Raw genomic sequence first — 14,687 nt, forward strand, 5'->3', positions numbered from 1 at the left:
ATAATAGCAGGCATTTCCCATATTTATTCTGCGTTTAATTTCCCCTCCTTCATTATGCATGCAGTAGCTGGAATTCAAGTCCGGATTCTAAGCGTTGTTTAATATTTTCACATTGTTTAACTTTCTGACAGATATTTTAAAGAATGGCTCATTGTAACGAGTCCAACAGATAAGTTTACCTTTTCTCTCCGTTCCTGATGATGATGCCTGTGCATATATTTTAAACGTTGGAATTTTGTCCTTTTGTGATATGGTGCAAAAATCCGAATCTAGCATCCCTCAAACAGAGAGAGTTTAGAACTGAACGGGTTACATCAGCTTCTTGTCTATGCGGATGACGTGAATATGTTAGGAGAAAATCCACAAACGATTAGGGAAAACAAGGAAATTTTACTTGAAGCAAGTAAAGCGAAAGGTTTGGAAGTAAATCCCGAAAAGACAAAGTATATGATTATTTCTTGTGACCAGAATATTGTACGAAATGGAAATACAAAAATTGGAGATTTATCCTTGAAGAAGTGGAAAAATTCAAATATCTTGGAGCAACAGTAACTTAACATAAATGGCACTCGGGAGGAAATTAAACGCAGAATAAATATGGGAAATGCGTGTTATTATTCGGCTGAGAAGCTTTTCTCATCTAGTCTGTTGTCAAAAAATCTGAAAATTAGAATTTATAAAACGGTTATATTACCGGTTGTTCTTTATGGTTGTGAAACTTGGACTCTCACTTCGAGCGTGGGACAGAGATTAAGGGTACTTGAGAATAAGGTTCTTAGGAAAATATTTGGGGCTAAGAGGGATGAAGTTACAGGAGAATGGAGAAAGTTATACAACGCAGAACTGCACGCATTGTATTCTTCACCTGACATAATTAGGAACATTAAATCCAGACGTTTGAGATGGCCAGGGCATGTAGCACGTATAGGCTAATCCAGAAATGCATATAGAATATTAGTTGGGAGACCGGAGGGAAAAACACCTTTATGGATGCAGAGACGTATATGGGAGGATAATTATTACAATGGATTTGAGGGAAGTGGGATATGATGATAGAGACTGAATTAATCTTGCACAGGATAGGGACCGATGGCAGGCGTATGTGAGGGCGGCAATGAACCTGCGGGTTCCTTAAAAGCCATTTGTAAGTAAGTAAGCATGCAAGCATCCCTTAAATAAGTTCTATGCGCTCTCCGTCCCAAACTTCGAAACTTGTATATATTTCGGAGTATTTTACTTCGCTGTATATCCCTGAAACGTCTTGAATGTGACATTTTTGTTGGTACGGCGTTTGGAAATCGGTGACTGTTACAGTTGTATGGACATTGTAGGAACATCATTATAGTGAAAACCTTGTGCAGCCGTTTGATTGATGACCTCGATGCATGTTTACTACATGGAACGCTCGTAAACTCGTCTCTACCATCAATCATTTTATATTCCGTTTCATCGTTGAATTGACGATGTTTATTGCTTACTGAATTACTCATAAAGCGTATCTGTGCGTATTACATTTACATTACGTCGTACATTGTGCAACATTAATGACTAGTTGTGCAGATCTTATGAGAAAGCTGTTATTCTGTGTAGCAAAAATATTATTAATAACTGTAGTCACATAACTATTAATTTATTATACAGTATGAGGGATATAAAACTATGAATGCTTCTGATTTAATTGACACGACACGATTGGTACAACCGGCGATACTTGAAAACGAAATGATACTAAATGTGAGGAATGTTACTACAGATGTGTGGTATTATGTGACAGGTTAGGTAGGTTTGATTAGGTGTGTATTATGTGACAGGTTAGGTTAGGTTTGATTAGGTATGTAGTATTATGAGAGAGGTTAGGTTAGGTTTGATTAGGTGTGTATTATGTGACAGGTTAGATTAGGTTTGATTAGGTGGGTATTATGTGACAGGTTAGGTTAGGTTTGATTAGGTGTGTATTATGTGACAGGTTAGGTAAGTTTGATTAGGTGTGTATTATGTGACAGGTTAGGTAGGTTTGATTAGGTGTATATTATGTGACAGGTTAGGTTAGGTTTGATTAGGTATTATGTGACAGGTTAGGTAGGTTTGATTAGGTGTGTATTATGTGACGGGTTAGGTTTGATTAGGTGTGTAGTATTATGAGAGAGGTTAGGTTAGGTTAAGTTTGATTAGGTGTGTATTATGTGACAGGTTAGGTTAGGTTTGATTAGGTGTGTATTATGTGACAGGTTAGATTAGGGTTGATTAAGTGTTTATTATGTGACAGATTAGATAGGTTTGATTATGTGTATATTATGTGACAGGTTAGGTAGGTTTGATTAGGTGTTTATTATGTGACAGGTTAGGTTAGGTTTGATTAGGTGTGTATTATGTGACAGGTTAGGTAGGTTTGATTAGTGTGTATTATGTGACAGGTTAGATTAGGTTTGATTAGGTGTGTATTATGTGACAGGTTAGGTTTGATTAGATGTGTATTATGTGACAGGTTAGGTTTGATTAGGTGTGTATTATGTGACAGGTTAGGTTTGATTAGGTGTGTATTATGTGACAGGTTAGGTTAGGTTTGATTAGGTGTGTATTATGTGACAGGTTAGGTAGGTTTGATTAGGTGTGTATTATGTGACAGGTTAGGTAGGTTTGATTAGGTGTGTATTATGTGACAGATTAGGTTAGGTTTGATTAGGTGTGTATTATGTGACAGGTTAGGTTTGATTAGGTGTGTATTATGTGACAGGTTAGGTTAGCTTTGATTAGGTGTATATTATGTGACAGGTTAGGTTAGGTTTGATTAGGTGTGTAGTTTTGTGAGAGAGGTTAGGTTTGATTAGGTGTATATTATGTGACAAGTTAGATTAGGTTTGATTAGGTGTGTAGTATTATGAGAGAGGTTAGGTTAGGTTTGATTAGGTGTGTAGTATTATTACTATGTTGGCGAGACTGAAACCCACTGTTACTTTAAAGAAATATGGCGGTATTCTTCGTTCACTCACGACGATTTTCGTATATAAGTAAGGTACTATTTAGGGCGGGTTAGGTGGGCTTACAGCTCTCCCAGTGATCACATCAATTTATACTAATTAATCCAAGGTATTTTCAAGGTATTTTATCAAGTTTCTATAGTGGCTGAGACAGAAGAAAGATTCACCAAAAATAAATAAATCACCATTTACATTTTGTGTCTAGCGCAGTTTCGAAGATAAACATTATTCAACGTTAATAGTAATATACGTTACAAGAGCGGTATGTTGACATTTTCATGTTCGAGGAAAAGCTTGAAAAAGCGAAACATAGTTGAGCTTTTTTAATTTCCGAGAACATGAAAACAAACATACCGCTCGTGTATCGTACATTATTTTGTGCGAAGATCGTTTATTACATACCTGAAAGACGAATTTCTAATTAGTTGCAATGAAATCTCTATGTTGGTTTGTGTTTAATGACGGCAACTTCGGAAAACCAAAATATCTTTCTTCAACATTGTTGCTATAAAATGTTTTCTGTGTTTACTATGCTCCAGCAGGCCGTGATATACGTCTGTCTTTTTTTTTCCCCAGTCTATAAATGCGAACTTAAAACAAACGGTAAGGTTATGTAATGATTTATTTTTCATTTTAATATTTTAACAATATTATTCATATAACATATTGCAGTAATAACATCGGCATCTGGAATCTTGTTGATTTTTTCACGGCTTCCTTAATGTTACTTGTATTAGGAATGCAATAAGTTTCGTGGAGTAGTAGACTTTACTTAATTTTTGCAAATACTTAAAAAGAATAATTAACAGTGCAATTTAGGTGAAATTGCAGTGGTAAGTTTCCAATTTATAATTATTACTAGTTAAACGTCTCTAAAAATAATATGTTAAAAGCCTAAAGCAGTAAAATGAATGTCGCGCTTAAGCGGTAAGAAGAGGGAAATTGTTATGTGTGTTACGTTGGGAATACTGAATGTGGTATTTCACACTTACCGCGTATTGGTTCTGTGCGGAAAACAAGCAAATACGCACGATCTCGCACAAAAACAATTTCCTTTTATGCATATTTTGCCTCCGTCTTCGCAGAACCTATGTCTCTTCAGCTCCTAATGAAAAGACGGCTTAGAATTGTTTGGTTGAAGAAGAAAGCAATGAGATTGGATCAAATAGGCATGCAGTGCTCCTGAGTGCCGAAGTTGGCAGATCGTGTCTTCCCACTGCACCGTCAACGTAAATCAAGTTCCACTGTGATGCACGTCGGAAGGCGAAACAATGCACTTGTCCGTGCCGTCTGCGAGGTCGAGATGGCCTTCAAGCTGGTACACTTCGACACGACGAGAATTTGTAATATGCCTTGGGATCGTGGGCCGCGACTAATCGACGCTTCCTTTATTACGCCGCTCTCAAATAATTTATTTTTAGTTTCTTTTCTGTCGATATGAAACACTTACGAAAACGTTGTGTGCAAGAATTGTTTTACATTTTAATTATGCCATGTATGGAGAAATAACTGTCTTTATTACTATGCTGAAATAGTACATTATGCAACGAGCCTATAATGGTAGTAATTAAGACGCGAGTATGTATATGAAACTCGCTTGCGCTCGTTTCATAAATATACTCGCGTCTTAATTACCATTATAGGCAAGTTTCATACGATTTTTTATGTTTGACCATATTTCTAATTTGAAATTATTCATAAGTATTCATGTTATTCTTATCTCACTGGGGAGCGGAACTGACCTTGTGCAATATCTCGTAAATTGTGAGATGTGCGCAGACGCGAAAGTATTGATTTTTTCCGAGAAAGAAATGTCATTGACCCTGATATAATCTAGAGAGTAAAATAAACGTTAATCTTGATATAACCTTGAAATTGATTTAGACATTGAAAAACGAGATGACAAATTGAATTTATTTGAATATTATTTACAATTAACGCTAATTATTATAGTAACAGAACATAACCTTCTGCGACAGTATTGGATTTCCAGCCTCCGTCACGTTTCGCTAGTTGTCTTTCGATTGCATATCCGAGAATAATCGATACTTGCGCCTTCATATTGCTACAATGGTGTTTTCTGATTGGTGGAACACCTGAACTTTAATGAATAAGTGTGCTATAATGAGGTCCATTAAAGGGCTGCTACCAGGTGTATAATTACTACATTTCGGCATGGTCGAGCATAAAGTATATTTCGAAATTTAATCATTCCTGTTACAAAAGATATTTTTGGCGTGCCATCTTTCATGTACAGTGACTCCAACTAAACTACTAGACGAATTTTATTCACATTGAGTAATGAATCAATTATGTTGGATAACAATAAAGCGTAGATATTTGATGACTAGAGTCCTGCGTTTGGTTACCTAAAACTTGTCTACCGTTGTGGCTGAGAGGTTAATGAGTCTAACTCCGAACCCAGCGGTCCCGGGTTTGATTCCCGGCCAGGACGAATTGCCTGGGTGAGGTTTTTTTGGGGGTTTTTCCCTCACTCCTTTGGGCGATTGGAACCCCACTCATCTTCTTCACTTCCTTTACTCTGCAATCATTCTTTCCTCTCCAATCATCCTTTCCTCATCCCGTTTCTGCTTTTTCAGATCACTCTACAGGCGGCCTCCTGAAGCTACTGACTCTCTCGACCGGCCTCCGTGGAATATAGTTAAGTGACGTTGGATGGCTTCTGCAACGAGTTCCCGAGGCGGACGTACTCGGGGGAGGAGTTTCGCCTCGGACCGACAGCAGTGTTGCCACGACCTACTCACGAAAATCAGGAGAACATCATCGAAAAAAAAAAACAGGAGATTACAGTAGATTAATTAAACATGAATTTCCTCTTTGTATTAACTTATATTGATTACAAAACAGTGTACTGTAAGAAAGATGATACTGTTGTATTACTGTATAGCACATTCCTAACCAATTAAATGGAATAATTTTTCTAAATATAATTATTACTATCATCACTAATCAACGTACGTAACCATTTCATGCAATTTTGTTTTTACACAGTAATGTTTTATTGACAATGTTTCGCAGTAAAATATATTAATCAGGAATTTTTCGTGTATTGACAAAAGATTATCGATACAGCGAGATTTATTTTAAAGATGATATTAAATACAGTACTGCATTAGCTACGTGAGCCATGTGTATAAAACATGGTCTTTATCTGTTGTGTGCTGATTTCATAATCCGCCGCTGGACTCCAGATGAGAAGCGACTCCTTGCTTCTTGTAAGCATCATTGTGGCGACACATTATGAGCAGGGAAACAAATGAAAACATAGACTTGTGTATAAGATGCAAAAATAAGACATGATGACATAATATATGTGTACTAAAGTCAATCAAACTCTCTATCTCCTCATGAGGAGCATAGGGCATTCACAAAGTGCCTCCATCGGACCCTATTTGCAGCCAACTTCTTCACTTCGCTCCATGTTTTCCCCTCCCTAGCAATTTCCTCCGAAACTGTTCTCTTCCCTGTATTTTTTGGCCTTCCTCTTGTTCTACTACCCTGGGGGTTCCAATCCAAAGCCATTCTTTCTACTGCTCCTTCTTCTTTCCTGATTATGTGCCCTATCCAATTCCACTTTCGTCTTTTGATTTGTATTGTGATATCTTTCTGATTTGTTATCTTCCATAGTTCTGAGTTTGTGATTATATCTGGCCATCTAATTTTTAAAATTCTTCGTAAACATCTATTAACAAAGGTTTGCTGTTTATTTTGTATAATTTTACTTGTTTTCCATGTCTCACAGCCATATAATAAGACTGATTTCACATTACTGTTAAAGATTTTAATTTTTGTAGATCTAGATATAATATAAGATTTCCATATTAGGTACAACTGGACAAATGCACTATTTGCATTTTTTATTCAGTTCTTTATATCCTCAAAGCTCCACCATCCTTGTCAATTATACTACCCAAATATTTAAATTCTTGAACAGTATCAATGTTATTATTATTTATTATAACTTTATTTGTCTTTTTACTATTTAATCTCATTTCTTTAGTTTTCTTTATGTTTATTTTCATATGAGCCCCTTTTATTACTTCTAATAAAGTATTAACTTTATTCTGCATATCACCAAAACTATGGGAGAGCAAACAGATATCAGCGAAATCCGATCTTCCAAGGTATCATTTAATCCCCATCTTATACTTCTTCTAACATTGCCAACAGGCCTTTCCATAATATCATTCATATATGATCGGAGAGAGAATACAACTCTTTTTCACTTCACATGTAGTTATATTTTCTGACAGCATACCTTTATGTATGACATTACAAGTATACTAAAGTAATGAGTTGAAAATCCGGTCATAGAACTAGGTGACTGCAGCATGCCAAAAAGGCAGGAGAAGTTCGGAATTTTGACAAAAAGAAATGAGTAGATTCAGTGGAAGAACAGGAAATCTCCTGCTAAATCAGTATGTGTGGCAATACTGACCGACAGGGGGGCCCCTTGGGGGGGGGGGAAGTTACCTAAGCAGGAATGCTATATGGATTCTGTCGGCTGTAGGCACCGGTCGTTAAGGGAGTCATGTGGTTAGGGAGGTGCGCGTAGGGGATCTGTGGCACGCAACTCATTCCTTATCGAGGGTTAGCGCAATAGATCTCAACAGGTCGCAGTGCTGGGCCATCCATGCCCCTCTCAGTTAAATTCCATTCAATTCCATACCTAAAACTTCCAAGCGACTCGCAACCGAGTAAGTTAGTGTCCTGCAATGTTCGAACATGAGAGAGGCAACCAAGACATTACAAATTTCGTCTCTTTAATATTAAAAATTAATCTCAAGATCTGCTCAGATCCTTAAGCGGTTAAAACATGAAGGGGTGGTAGTGGATGACAGAGAATATTTGTAAAGGGTCGTTCAAAAAGCGCGACGGTTTTGAATATAAAATTATTAACTTTATTTTTTCAAAATACTTTAAATTAGGACATAAGCATGTTCAACTCACATTTCCATTTTTTTTTAGAAGTCGAGTAGCAAAATGCGACTGAGGTTTAAACCCTGGTTCGAACTCCTTTGAGACCATTTGCATTTTTTCCGAGGTTCCCCCAACTATAAGACTAATATCTGATAATTGATTGGCAAACTTCGGCTTCTCCTCACCGAATAACAGCTCGCTATTATCAGTTTACTGTCGTTAGATATTTGCGTAGTTGATATATCGGTTAAGAAATACTTGTAGGATATCTTTGAATCGTTTCGGACATGGGGGGGTCTGTGAAATTTAGGATAACCTATAATGTTCACCAGATTTTATAAATAAATGTAGGCCTATTTAGGGTTTGAGAAGTTGAAATGAAGTTTTTTTGAGGAAAAATGCTTGACGTGCAAAGATTTGTTTCTAAATAAGCGTCGCTTTACAAAGTTTCTCTTATCACTCACGGTGTGATTATCTAACAGGAAGACGAGAGCTAAATGACATCAAAATGAGCGGAAGGATGTCTTTCTTGCAGCAGTAACGCAAGATAATGTTGGCGTTACACTGCATTACACTTAATTATTATCTATGTTCATTGTTCATATCTTCACCTGTACTCAGTCGTTGTAATCATTAGACCACGGAAAATGACTGATTTAAAATGTTACCAATTCTGTTCCGTATGTGACGTCAGAATTGATATTAGTTTGCAATAGGCCAAAGAATAGTGTCTAATAAAGCATAGATCAGGCACAGGAGCAAGCGCGCGCTTTAGAGCCCAGGAGGCCCTGAGCCCTTTACAGCGGAAAGGAAAGAGACAAACGAAAGAGGTGGTACATGCCGCTTGGTCGAGCTATATCAGGGATGGCCAGCACTGATTCAATAGATAAAGAGAAGAGAACTTATTAAAATTGTATCCATGTTAATTTTTAGATTTTCCTGAGAAATATAAGTGCATTATAAGAATGTAAGTTTTAATTTTAATGCTCATTTTTTACAAGTTTGATTTTTTTATTCAAAAGAAATATTTTCTCAACTTTTCGTATAGAAAAGTGAAATTTTCAGATATAGGCCTATTTATTTAGAGCCTTACAGAATGTTTTCGCAAATGTAATATACCGTAAATACGTATTACTGAAGATAGTGTATTGAAAATTTTGAAAATATTCGCATGGAAATTGTTTGTAAGGAAATAAATTAACAAAGCAACTATTGTTACATCATAAGCAAAAGATACGTGCCCATGTGTTGTAAAAATGTCAGCTCTATAGCTTCAGCAGATTTCGAGAAAGTAATTTAATATTCTGATGATAGGAAGTTGCTCACAAATATCACCTTAAAAGCATAATGCGATAAGAGTTTTGTTATGTAATATTAGTTACACTTAAAACAGATACAGTGCCTAGGTAACTTTTCTTTGTACTGTAATATTGTTTTGATTAGTTTATTGATTACTTTTGTAAGGCTAAAGATACCATCAATATAAATTTCAACTTATCATGTCATACTCAATCTCTTTCTTGGGAATATCACTTTCTTTATGAACGATGTGTTTCATCCACTTAATACAGTATAATATTATACTACTATGAAATATAAGTGAATATTCCTTCTTAGCTCTCTATTATGTTATTAAGATTTAAAACACAAGTGCAATATTAAGAAATCAGCGTTAGTACTTTTGTTTTACAGACAATGTAGATAATATTAAACAGAAAGAAGCCATATAAAAATAACGACATAAAATTTCACGTTCCGTTTGAAGTTTGTGCACCACTGTTTTCTTAATCCAACAGGTTGCTTATTCATATACACAACCCTTCCTCTTTCCATACTTGGCGCTTGCTACCCGCGCACGACTTCAAGGTCAGAAAAATGCGCTTGCTTTGACATCACTGGCATAAATGTTCAATTATTGTAACTCGTACGAGGTAACCCCTGGCGTAAGCAACCCGCAGCGCATATTCTTTAAGGTCGTTTTATCTATTTTATATGGAAATTTATTGACCTTTGCAGAGCATGCTTGACGTGCAATATCTCCTGGTTCTACAGACGTTTGGACACCCATGGCCTAAAGGAAAGGCGGTTGTTGTTTTTGGCATCCTCGCTACCTAGATCTAATACCGTGTTATTTTTATTTGTGAGTGAAGTTTTACTGGCAAAATGTAAAATAATTTGGTCATATTAGGCCAGTGATGGACAGATTTCCTGCACTGCGTGCATGTACTATGCAAAACTGAAATGGCGTACATATTGCATGCACGGGGAACCGGTTCTCAGCCGAAGTGGTACTTTAGGGTAAGGTAGGGATTAGACTTGGAGTTGTTTCGCCATTAGAAACGTTCAGGATAACAGACAGGGTTTGGAATTGAACGAGTTACATCAGCTGCTTGTCTATGCGGATGATGTGAATATGTTAGGAGAAAATTCACTAACGATTAGGGAAAACACGGAAATTTTACTTAAGGAAGTAAAGAGATAGGATTGGAAGTAAATCCCGAAAAGACGAAGTATAAATGTTACGTTTTATTTAACGACGCTCGCAACTGCAGAGGTTATATCAGCGTCGCCGGATGTGCCGGAATTTTGTCCCGCAGGAGTTCTTTTACATGCCAGTAAATCTACTGACATGAGCCTGTCGCAATTAAGCACACTTAAATGCCATCGACCTGGACCGGGATCGAACCAGCAACCTTGGGCATAGAAGGCCAGCGCTGTACCAACTCGCCAACCAGGTCGACGACGAAGTGTATGATTATGTCTCCTGACCAGAATATTCTACGAAATGGAAATATAAAAATTGGAGATTTATCCTTCGAAGAGTTGGAAAAATTCAAATATCTTGGCACTATAGTAACAAATATAAATGACACTCGAGAGGAAATCAAATAAATAAATATGGGAAATGCATGTTATTATTCGGTTGAGAAGCTTTTGTCATCTAGTCCGCTGTCAAAAAATCTGAAAGTTAGAATTTATGAAACAGTTATAATACCGCAGAATGAAAAATCCCAGACCTGACGGACTCGAACCTGACAGGTCAGAGGTCTGACCACTCAACCACCGCAGGTGTGAGGCGCACAGTTTAAATGTAGCCGACCTGCAACGTGATTGGCAGCCAGAAATAAGAGCGACGGGACTATAGGCCCTAGTGCAAGCACTCGGTGCAGGCAGTGCAGATGCACACGAATGCCCATGGACCGTAGAAGTGGGTAAAGTCAATCAGTGGGTGTATAATCGATCATTCGCGATTTTTATTGAAAATTATATATTTTCTCAGTTAGGCCTACTTATTAAAATTTTGTTATGCTGACTGCATTGCCTGACATAGCAAATGTAAGCGAGGGACAACAAAAAGCCTGCGAATGCCAACAATGGGGACACAGTGTAATTACCGTTGAAGTGAAAATTGTTATTTTCAACTTTTTCTCTTAAATGAAAACAAATTCTTACAAACTCTAAATTATCGCCAGCAGTGAAAGGAGACAGGAAGTATACATAAGTGCTTTTCGTTGAGATTGTATCCTGAAATAATAGTTTTGCAGTTCGTAAATGTTAGTATTGAAACGTATTGTAAAAAAAAAATCTTGTACCTTTGTAGGGTTAAGTCGATCATGCCATCGACTTACTCGAAGCAGATAGGACCAGCAGGCAGAATAAATTGTTCACCGAAATACCCCCAACTAACACTTATAAACAGTAAATTGTCAGAGTATAGCTTATATTGATGGGATAGTGGGGAAGAGGAAGACGAAATTATGGTGAATTTCTTGCGTAAGAGAAGCACTGCCAAAGGAACATATTTTGTACACCCCTCTGTACCTGACTATGGGAACAACGCAATTTCTAAAGTGACATGAGGAGGGGAAAATTTCAAATAACATCTGACATAAACCTAAGCAATGTTGAATTGCATTTTAGATTATAATTGAAGTGTAGTATTTCAATGAAAATTTTGAATTCTTAAATCTTTGTTTGTTGGTATGTAAAGTATTAATTTTTTTTTATGTTTTATAAGTTGGCAACCATAGTCACGTTTGTACAGTGGAGACCTATAGGCCTAATTGTATCGAATAGTATGATCACAATAACAAAAGATACACTATACAATGCTATAGGCATATATTGTAGATTATTATTGTTTTTACACCCCTTATAACAAATAAAATATATGTAATACACTTAATTTGTTTTTTAAAAACATAAACAGTGATCGACTTTACTCCGCAATATTTTAAAATCGATCTTAAACTAAAAATTCAATTGTGATCAACTTTACCCTATTTAAGCAGGTAACTTCGATCACAAGTCCAATAAAAAAATCAGTCTTTGATAGATTGTAATTCAATTCTTGTAACGTGCCTTCATAAGTGAAGGATATGACGACAATATGCTACAATATTTCTGAGGAACTTCGCTCCATTGCATAACCTCAATATCATAAAAAAAATTGCAAAATTTTGATCGACTTTACCGTCTTCTACGGTATGTATTAGTTAGACGATTTCAAATTGCTTTTATTTAAGTGAGAAAAGTGAATAAAATGTGTTCAGTCGTTACGAACTTTGCCTAACAGTGGAAGGCGGGCATTTTTCAGCATCTCCAGTGACATGGCATGATTCTTGCCGCGTTTATACAGAATCAGTTTTTCCGACTGATGACCGCACCGTGACTGACGAGCGAAATCCCTTGCAGCGGCACACATTTAAAAATTAATCTCTCTACAGAGAGAGAAAATATGCAGCACGGCCACCAGGGGAGAGTCGTCCGCGTGGTTGACAGTAAATCGATACAGTACTAGATATAGCGAAGTCGGTTCAGATTTCTGATAGACTGTTGGTACTTAGCAACTCTACTCTTGGGTATTTTTCGTGTTTGTCTCATTCCAACTTTGACCCGTTAAATCTTTTCGTCCTCACAGTGACTTTTTTTCTGCGTTCTTCACTTTCTGAACTCCAAACTTTCTTGGGGAGAGCATGTTGAAAATGTTACGGGTAAAGCATGGAGGGCACTTTATTATGAGAATCTTGAGAAAGGCTAGCCCCAAATCGAGGGAAATAGTATATCTAATGTTAGTGCGACCGTTAATGGAATACGGAACTACATGTTGGGGTCCCTATAGAATATATCAGGTAAATTCCTTAGAAAGAATCCAGTATAGGGCAGCTAAATTTGTTAAAGGTAAAAGAGAAGATGGAAACGATATGATAAAAGAACTTAAATGGCAAACTTTGGAAAACAGACGTAGGAAAACTAGAATAACATCATTGTATAGAGCACATCTAGGTCAGAAAGCACGGGTAGATATAACGGCTCGGTTAGAAAAGCCAACGTACTATGGTAGGAACGATCATGATTTTAAAATCAGATGTAGGAAACAGAAAACGGATGTAGGTAAATTCTCATTTTTAAATAAAACTATAAATGATTGAATGACCTACCTGCAGCGGTCTTTGAGGGCTGTCCTTCCTTAAGGAGATTCCAGAAAAACTTAAAAAGTTGTGTATAAAGTGCAAATTAAAATTAAGGTGACATTTAACATTTAATTTTTTAATGTGACATGTATTTTATTTAGCCTGACGAGTTACTCCCTTGGTTTGAATTGTAAATTATTTAAAAATAGCGTGTAAAAGGGCCTTAGACTAGAAATGTTTAGCTTAAATGTAATTCTGTTTATAAGTATGGATAAGGGTGTAATTATCTGTCTTATTTGAACCGTTGTATCAGTGAAGCGAGGTGAGTCAGTGGAGTTATGGTTTTACAGTGCAGTGAATAGTTCCGATCAGTGATAATTTATAGCGTCAATGAAATGTGTTCTATAGTGTCAATGAAATGTGTCCTAAAGTGTCAGTGAAATGCGTCATAGTGCCACTACAGTGAGTGAGATGAGAGTAAAGTGAAATACTATTGAAACTTATGTAGGTTGTATTGTAAAATTAGCTATTTTATGTTTTATTATTAATTGTAATTATTGTGTTAAATTGTATTGTGTATTCTTATTGTATTCTATAATTGTATTGTGTATTGCAATTTTATTGTGTATTGTTTATATTGTGTATACCACTGCCACCGGATGCTTGCCCACTTGCAGTGTAAATAAACACATACATACATTGCTTTCGTAGCTGTGGTATCGATACATAAAACGTTTGTAATAATAAAACATAATAACCTGGAGTTTATCTGGGTTTAATGTAAGCCTTTATTTCTGACACCAGGTGTGTATTGAAGTAAGGTCCTCATTAAGGGGACATTATACTGAAATAACTACCATATTTTTTAAGCTAAATTCACAAAAAGTTCATCACTAGTATATCTGGTTAATAATAACACCTATACAAAATGTTATCCCTCTATGCTAAGTGGTTTGCATTCTATTAATATCTTGCTCCACAATTGACATTATTATTAATTGATATTCACTTATATGATTCTTTTACATTGCAACAAACAAAATTGGAATTTTCTGTATAGTGAATGGGTAAATTACTAGGAATTTTTTTATAACTATTAATTTTTTAATTATATAACAAATTCTAGTAAAACCCTATAATAAGCTTTGATCCCATATATGTAAGGATCCATATAAGTGAATATCACTTAAGAATAATGTAACTTGTAGTGCAAGCGACTTTTTATATAAAGCGGTTCAATATTTTAATAAAATATTAATAAAACGTAAATCAATCATCATAGGCGGATGAAATTTTGTACATTTGTCACTATTAAGCAGATATACCAGTGATCAACATTTGGTGAATCTAGCTT

This window comes from Periplaneta americana, chromosome 6 (genome assembly GCF_040183065.1).
Source record: "Periplaneta americana isolate PAMFEO1 chromosome 6, P.americana_PAMFEO1_priV1, whole genome shotgun sequence".
Classification (NCBI taxonomy): Eukaryota; Metazoa; Arthropoda; class Insecta; order Blattodea; family Blattidae; genus Periplaneta; species Periplaneta americana.